Source organism: Rutidosis leptorrhynchoides, chromosome 4 (genome assembly GCF_046630445.1).
Source record: "Rutidosis leptorrhynchoides isolate AG116_Rl617_1_P2 chromosome 4, CSIRO_AGI_Rlap_v1, whole genome shotgun sequence".
Classification (NCBI taxonomy): Eukaryota; Viridiplantae; Streptophyta; class Magnoliopsida; order Asterales; family Asteraceae; genus Rutidosis; species Rutidosis leptorrhynchoides.
In genome coordinates this window covers 232,360,375-232,370,210 of record NC_092336.1, presented here as the reverse complement: position 1 = coordinate 232,370,210, position 9,836 = coordinate 232,360,375, and positions in this window count along the sequence as shown.

Here is a 9,836-nt window from a genome sequence, read left to right as displayed (position 1 = left end):
AATAATAATAATAGTCATAATAATTGTAATCATATTAATAATAATGTTAATACATATGTTAATAATAATAATAACGCTGATATTTATATAATGATACTAATACTAATGTTTATGAAAGTAATATTAAATTTTTGTTATATTCATAATAATAATAATAACAAAAAAATAATAATAAGAATTTTGATGTCATGAATTAATTATAATCATCTTTACTTATATTTATATATATATATATATATATATATATATATATATATATATATATATATATATATATATATATATATATATATATATATATTATCTTAATCATACACGTTCTTATAATTATATTTCTCGGGTGTATTTACCTTAACTAAATTCATGGCCTTACTCCCTATCTTATTCATCTTTTTATTTCCTAATATTAACTACTTCTTTCATCATAATATTATTTGCTAGTGATAATAATTATAATAATAATATTAATAATATTTATTGATAGTATTAGTAATAATAATAATAATGACAATAATAATTGTAATTATAATCATGATAGTAATAATAAATAATAACTAATACTTATATTAATACAATAACAATAACAATAATATCAATACTAGTAAATATAGCAACAATTAATAATAACAATAATAACAATAATAATAATAATAACAATAATAATAATAATAATAATAATAATATAATAATATTAATAATAATATTATTAATAATAATAATAATAATAATAATAATAATAATAATAATAATAATAATAATAATAATAATAATAATAATAATAATAATAATAATAATAATAATAATAAAATTAGAAAGAAAAGAATGTATACCCTTAAGAAGTCGTTCTAAAAAGAAATGTCTACGACCGAACTCGAACCCGAGACCTCTCGCTCGCTCAAAACATCACTAAACCAGTGCACTGCCAATCATTTTTCTGATTTATACTCCAGCATAATATTTATAACCCGTAATAATTTATGTTACTTTTTCCTTCTTGCTTACTCACTCGAACCAGTAATATATCATAATCAACTCAGTTTTAATCGACTAAGAACCCCAATAATCAAAACATGGGTATAAATGTTTCGAATTTAATAATAAGAAAACAATAACAGGGTTTGAGTTAGATTGCAAGCAAAAAAAAAAATTAAATCAAAACAGTCCTGCTGCTGCTCGACGAGTTCAAGAGAAAAAAAAATTGATTTCAATTTTGTGATCGTTTTGGGCAAAGTTTATAACACAAATTGTGTTTCAAATGATAAATAAAAACTTTATGAATCCTTAATTTCAACAGAAACAATACTTACAACTTGAATTTGATTGTAGAACATCGTTTGACTTTTATTTTCTTAAAACTTTGACTTCCAAATTCGAGATCAAACGAAGGAATTAAAGACTCAAACTTTGCAGGTAGTTTGTATAAATGATTCCTAACACAACTACATTAATGGATTTTTAAAACTGGTTCAATTTTTAATTTTTGCCATAAAGTAGAAGATGCAGAGGAACCGTTTGGAAAAAAAAATACATCCCTCTGTTTACGATTGTAGTTACTAAAGACTAGTTATTGTAGTCGACCATTTCAATTAAAAGAACCCAAATTTTAAAAGTAGAAAACGAAAGGTAACCAATATCGTACGATTGATCCTGAAATCTCATATTCTTATTTTCATCCGAATATTACTTTTTTATATAATTTTAATTGTGTTAATAAATAAATACATATAATTATCTAATATAAATACTAATAATAACATTTGTAGAAATAATAATAATATTAATAATAATAATAATATTAATATTATTAACAATAATACTACTACTAATATTAAGAATAATGATAATAATAATGTTAAGTAAAAAATGATTATGAACATGTATTTATGATAATAATAATAATAATAATAATAATAATAAAAGTAATAATAATAATATTATGATGATATTAATAGTTACAAAAATAATGAACTTGATACGTTTAGTATTGATATTAATGATAAAACAAAATAATAATAATATTGATAAAAATAATATGATAACATTGTTAATAACAAATAATAATAACAATGATTATGATAATACTAGTAATAATATAGCAAATTGCATGTAACATTTTATGATATATATAATACTAGTAACTACAATAATTATATAAATAACAATAATTTGTAGTTACATTTAATATATTAATATTACATATCGTTAATTATTTATATTTATACTTATATGATATATATTAAATAAGTACACATATTGAACGTTTAACACTTATACTTTTTATATATTATGATGATATACATACAATCAATATTTATGTATATCAATCATATATATATATATATATATATATATATATATATATATATATATATATATATATATATATCCACTATTACATTTTTAATTATGTTTTAATTATTAAGTTTAAGTTTTCTTTCATAATATCAAATAACATAATAGATTATTAAGCTATTTAATTTACAATATAATTATTTACATGTATAGTTATCTATATATGCATTTCTGTTTACAATTACAGGTTCGTGAATCGTCGGGAATGGTCGAAGTCAATTGAATGTACAAAAATAGTTCAAGAATTTTGAAACTCAACATTACAGTTATCGTACCGAAATTATATAAAGATTAAGTTTAAATTTGGTCGGAAATTTCCGGGTCATCACATTATTGCTTTAAAGAACTTAGTTTATCTAAGGCTCACCCTACTATAGCTAATGCACTAGTAAGTTAGCCCATCTTAATGGACTTATGAATCCAATAAGACATAAGACAAATCCATTAAGTTATAAGACAAATTACTAGCATGCTTATGTACCCTTTTCTTACAAATTTTTAACACCATGCTACATGCTTCCCAATATGCACACATCACCCTTGTACCACCACCCATGCCAAGCCAAAATGGTTCCCCCCACCCTTGCAAACCGTCGGCCATATTACTCCTCCCCACCATCTTCATTTTTTTTCAAACTTCATTCATTCTTCACAAAACACACACACAATTCTCTCTAGTTTCTCACTCTAGTTTTCTCACTCAAAAAGCTTAAGAAAACTTATAAGTTTTCTTGAATTTCTGTCTTCTTTTTCCTTCCCTTAACCGAAATCATCATCATTATTATTCAAGGATTCAATTTTTGTAACTTGAATCTTCATATATCTTGTAACTTCAAACTTTAGTTGAAGAAGATGCAAGAACAACGAATCCAAGCTTTGTAGCTTGAGGTTTCTACAAAAAAGTTTGTTAAAAGATCAAGTCTATTAACTTATGATCATCTTTAAGTTGTTTTACTTCAATTTTGTAACTTGAGTTTTCATTAAACAAAGATACAAGCTTTCTAGCTTGAAGTCTCATAAGTATTGTTAAGAGATCCAAGTTTTCTAGCTTAGGGTTTTATCATTTTGTTTGATCTAAGTTATGTAACTTATGGTCATCCAACTTGTTAAAACAAAAGCTCACTAGCTTATATTTATTGTAAAAATCTAAGTTTTATAACTTAAGGTTTTGAAAAAGTTGAAAGTCTAAGTTCTATAACTTAGGGTTTCATCTAGAACATAAGATAGACTTTCTAGTCTAAGGTCTTCAATATTTAGATAAGATCTGAGTTCTATAACTTAATGTCTTGCTTGTTTGGTTTGAATCCAAGTTTATAGCTTAAAATTCCAAATAGAACTTGTACTAGTGTCGAAACTAAGAACTTGATGTAACTTTGGTTCATAATCCTTCTAAAACTCTTAAATGAGTTGTACTTCTTTTCTTAGTCTTGAAATTGTGTGTTGATGGTTAAACTTGGTCAAAATAATGCTAAAACATCAAGAGTTGTACACTTGAGGCTTATACGCATCAAGGATGAGAACCGTGATAAGCATCAAACACCAAGAAACCCACCGGAGCACTTGAATCTATTTTTCTGGGTCTGATCTGACTCCTAAAGCTTCTGGAAAGTTGATTTCCAGAAAGTTCGGGATGTGTAGATGACTTTTTGTTTAAGACTCGCCTAAATCCAATATACGGTTTAGGATTTATAGTCTTCCGAAGTTCACTACGTCTTCGTAACGATGTGCTGAATTTTCTGACCTACTCGCGCTTTGACCGTCGCCACAGTCAAACGACATCGAGTTAGGATCTGAGTTTCGGAAAGCAGTAAGAGGACTCACAAACGGAGCCTTGGCCACTGGCCGCGCATCATTTCAGTTTTTGTAGAAGTCGTAGCGGTTATTCGAATTCAGATTTTTGTTTCGACCTCTATTCTTGTTGAAAACTTACTTTATCTTTTACATATGATGATACTTAAGACTTAACTTACTTAGGTTGAGGACCTTTTCGACCGACTTACTACTTTTTTACATTTTCGTATCGACTTTACCGTACATCCACTGTGAGTTATTGCTCCCTTTTAACTTTAACTATTTTTGGGACTGAGAGTACATGCGCGTGTTATGTTTTACATACTAGACACGAGTACTTAAACTTTATATATGTGTGGGTGACATAATGGCACAAATTTTCCCCTTAGCTCGGTAATGTTTAACTATTGGTTTATGAACTGGTAGACGTGAATCTTAGGTATGGATCTATAGGGTTTGACATCCCCACTCGGGCTAGTCGTGCTAGCATTCAACGGGTGTTTAATACCTCATCTATTTTAACGCACTCGCCAAGTGTACTTTTAGGTGGTGATATATTTATTTCTTTGTTAAGTTAGTTACCAAGTGCCCACGGTTATGTAGTGACCCGAACTTTTCCGAACCTTTCTATGATTATATGTTTAATGAAAACTATATTTACATGATTAAATGTTTCCAACATGTTAAGTAATCAAACTTGTTAAGACTTGGTTAATTGAAACGGAAATTTTGTAAACGTTTGATTACCCAGTTTGACCAATGATTCACGAACGCTATAGGTTGTATATGACATGATGATACATAAATGAATAAATATATATGTTTAACATGATATAATGATCATCAAGTATCTCATTAACAATAGTAAGAATAAGTTATATACTTAAAAAGGAGACTATTGACGTATGAAACTCGAAACGATACATATAACGATTATCGTTATAACCACGTCTTACTAAATATATATGAAGCATATTAATACATTGTTATATTATATATAACATGATAATATGATAATTAAATATATCATTAAGTGTATTAGCAATGAACTACATAAGTAAAAACAAGACTACTAACTTAAGGATTTCGAAACGAGACATATATGTAACGATTATCGTTGTAACGACATTTAAATGTATATATCATATTAAGATATATTAATATATCATAATATCATGATAATATAATAATTTAAAATCTCATTTTATATTATAAACTTTGGGTTAACAACATTTAACAAGATCGTTAACCTAAAGGTCTCAAAACAACACTTACATGTAACGACTAACGATGACTTAACGACTCAGTTAAAATGTATATACATGTAGTGTTTTAATATGTATTCATACACTTTTTAAAGACTTCAAGACACTTATCAAAATACTTCTACTTAATAAAAATGCTTACAATTACATCCTCGTTCAGTTTCATCAATAATTCTACTCGTATGCACCCGTATTCGTACTCGTACAATACACAGCTTTTAGATGTATGTACTATTGGTATATACACTCCAATGATAAGCTCTTAGCAGCCCATGTGAGTCACCTAACACATGTGGGAACTATCTTTTGGCAACTAGCATGAAATATCTCATAAAATTACAAAAATATGAGTAATCATTCATGACTTATTTACATGAAAACAAAATTACATATCCTTTATATCTAATCCATACACCAACGACCAAAAACACCTACAAATACTTTCATTCTTCAATTTTCTTCATATAATTGATCTCTCTCAAGTTCTAACTTCAAGTTCTAAGTGTTCTTCATAAATTCTACAAGTTCTAGTTACATAAAATCAAGAATACTTTCAAGTTTGCTAGCTCACTTCCAATCTTGTAAGGTGATCATCCAACCTCAAGAAATCTTTGTTTCTTACAGTAGGTTATCATTCTAATACAAGGTAATAATTATATTCAAACTTTGGTTTAATTTCTATAACTATAACAATCTTATTTCAAGTGATGATCTTACTTGAACTTGTTTTCGTGTCATGATTCTGCTTCAAGAACTTTGAGCCATCCAAGGATCCGTTGAAGCTAGATCTATTTTTATATTTTCCAGTAGTTTTATCCAAGGAACTTAAGGTAGTAATGATGTTCATAACATCATTCGATTCATACATAAAAAGCTATCATATTCGAAGTGGTAAACTAGTAATCACTAGAACATAGTTTAGTTAATTCTAAACTTGTTTGCAAATAAAGTTAATCCTTCTAAATACACTTTTAAAATCAACTATACACATGATCTATATCTATATGATATGCTAACTTAATGATTTAAAACCCGGAAACACGATAAACACCATAAAACCGGATTTACGCCGTCGTAGTTATAACCGGGGGCTGTTTTGGTTTGGATAATTAAAAACTATGAAAAACTTTGATTTAAAAGCTATACTTCTGGGAAAATGATTTTTCTTATGAACATGAAACCATATCCAAAAATCATGGTTAAACTCAAAGTGAAAGTATGTTTTTCAAAACAGTCATCAAGATGTCGTTCTTTCGACGGAAATGACTACCTCTTTCAAAAACGACTTGTAACTTATATTTCTGACTATAAACCTATACCTTTTCTGTTTAGTTTCATAAATTCAAGTTCAATACGAAACCGTGGCCGCTTAAATCACTCAAAACGGATTAGAAACGAAGAAATGGCGAGCAAAATAAAATTGGTAAAAACTACTCATTTTAGCTACGTGAAAATTGGTAACAAATCTATTCCAACCATAACTTAATCAACTTGTATTGTATATTATGTAATCTTGAGATACCATAGACACGTATACAATGTTTCGACCTATCATGTCGACCCATCTTTATATATTTCGGAACAACCATAGACACTCTATATGTGAATGTTGGAGTTAGCTATACAGGGTTGAGGTTGATTCCAAAATATATATAGTTTGAGTTGTGATCAATACTGAGATATGTATACACTGGGTCGTGGATTGATTTAAGATAATATATATCGATTTATTTCTGTACATCTAACTGTGGACAACTAGTTGTAGGTTACTAACGAAGACAGCTGACTTAATGAACTTAAAACATCAAAATGTATTAAAAGTGTTGTAAATATATTTTGAACATACTTTGATATATATGTACATATTTGTTATAGGTTCGTGAATCCACCAGTGGCCAAGTCTTACTTCCCGACGAAGTAAAAAATCTGTGAAAGTGAGTTATAGTCCCACTTTTAAAATCTAATATTTTTGGGATGAGAATACATGCAGGTTTTATAAATGATTTATAAAATAGACACAAGTACGTGAAACTACATTCTATGGTTGAATTATCGAAATCGAATATGCCCCTTTTTATTAAGTCTGGTAATCTAAGAATTAGGGAACAGACACCCTAATTGACGCGAATCCTAAAGATAGATCTATTGGGCCTAACAAACCCCATCCAAAGTATCGGATGCTTTAGTACTTCGAAATTTATATCATATCCGAAGGGTATCCCGGAATGATGGGGATATTCTTAAATATGCATCTTGTTAATGTCGGTTACCAGGTGTTCACCATATGAATGATTTTTATCTCTATGTATGGGATGTGTATTGAAATATGAAATCTTGTGCTCTATTATTATGATTTGATAATATATAGGTTAAACCTATAACTCACCAACATTTTTGTTGACGTTTTAAGCATGTTTATTCTCAGGTGATTATTAAGAGCTTCCGCTGTCGCATACTTAAATAAGGACGAGATTTGGAGTCCATGCTTATATGATATTGTGTAAAAACTGCATTCAAGAAACTTATTTCGTTGTAACATATTTGTATTGTAAACCATTATGTAATGGTCGCGTGTAAACAGGATATTTTAGATTATCATTATTTGATAATCTACGTAAAGATTTTTAAACCCTTATTGATGAAATAAAGGTTATGGTTTGTTTTAAAATGAATGCAGTTTTTGAAAAACGTCTCATATAGAGGTCAAAACCTCGCAACGAAATCAATTAATATGGAACGTTTTTAATCAATAAGAACGGGACATTTCAGTTGGTATCCGAGCGTTGGTCTTAGAGAACCAGAATTTTGCATTAGTGTGTCTTATCAAGTTTGTTAGGATGCATTAGTGAGTCTGGACTTCGACCGTGTTTACTTGATAAATGATTCCTTAACAAATTTTGTTGGAAACTATATATTTTTAACATGTGAATATTATGTGATATATTAATCTCTTAACGTGTTTGATATTATGTGATAGATGTCTACCTCTAGAACAAGTCCCATTGACTCACCTAATAATAATGAAGAGTCAAATGTAAATTGGAATGATTCGTGGACTGATTCACAAGTTCCCGAAGAGGAACCGGAAGAAGAGTCGGAACCGGAAGAAGAAATAGAACCAGTGGGGGAAATAATAAAATGGTTAAGTAGAAGTTAATCCTCAACCAACCGACCAAAGTTAATTATGGTCAATGGTGTTTCCGCCAAGGAAGCAAAGTATTGGGAGGATTACCAATTCTTCGATGAATCGGATCCCGACAAGGATTCCGATGCTGTTATAGAAATTACCCCAACACAATTTAATAAGGCAAAAGAGAACAATAAGAGAAAGGGCATAAAAATAGAGAAATTTGATTCCAAACCCGATGAACTTTATATGTATCGTCAACACCCGTATTTCTTAAGTTGTGACAATAACCCGGGAACGTCTAAACCACCAGGTTTTTCTAAACCAATGTGGAAAACGACGGCTCGTATTAGAGGAACATCATATATCCCTAGAAACTTGGCAAAACGAACCAAAACCGAAGAAGAAGAAACGAGCGATTCGGAATAAGATAGTTGTATTCATGTGGTGTAATATATGTAATATAGTGTGCTTATGCTTTATGATATATGTAAAAATTGCTTGTATTAATAAGTATTTTTTTTATGAATCTAACTCTTGTCTATTTTACAGTATAAAAACACAAAATGGATAGACAACTCAATATTTTAAGAGACCTACCCGGAGACATGATTGATGAAATCTTGTCTAGAGTCGGTCAGAATTCCTCGGCACAACTATTTAAGGCGAGATCAGTTTGTAAGACATTCAAAGAACGTTCCAAGAATGCCTTGGTTTATAAAAGGCTTTCGTTCGAAAGATGGGGGATATCACATTGGGAAATCCATAAGTTACGATGTGTTTACTTTGACGCATATATTGCGGGGAACCCAAATGCTATTTTACGCAACGGGTTAAGAAATTATTTTGACTCAATATATCCGAATATAGGACTTCGTGATTTAGAAAAAGCGGCTAACATGCAACATAAAGAAGCATGTTATGCTTACGGGTTAGTAATGTTCGCTTCTCACCAAAGTGAGAACAAGAACATCGAGCTACAACTATTAAGCAAAACGTTTCCACAAGTGACGAAGTCGGTAATTGGGGTAAGAAATGAGGTTTTTAGATTGTTATAGGACTGTTGGACATTACATAACCCTCATCCCTTTGACGACGTTACAACACGCTGTCTTATCAACGGCCATAATGGTTATGTTCCACAAGACCAAGGATGGGAAGTAGTCCTAGTAAAACCAGAATGCATGACTTATTTCTGGACGTATGAATTACGTGTCTTTATTGCCTTTGCTGAACGACTTGTGTACTAGCTAGAATTATCTTCACAACCATCTTGTATCAAATTTATTGTGTGCTATATT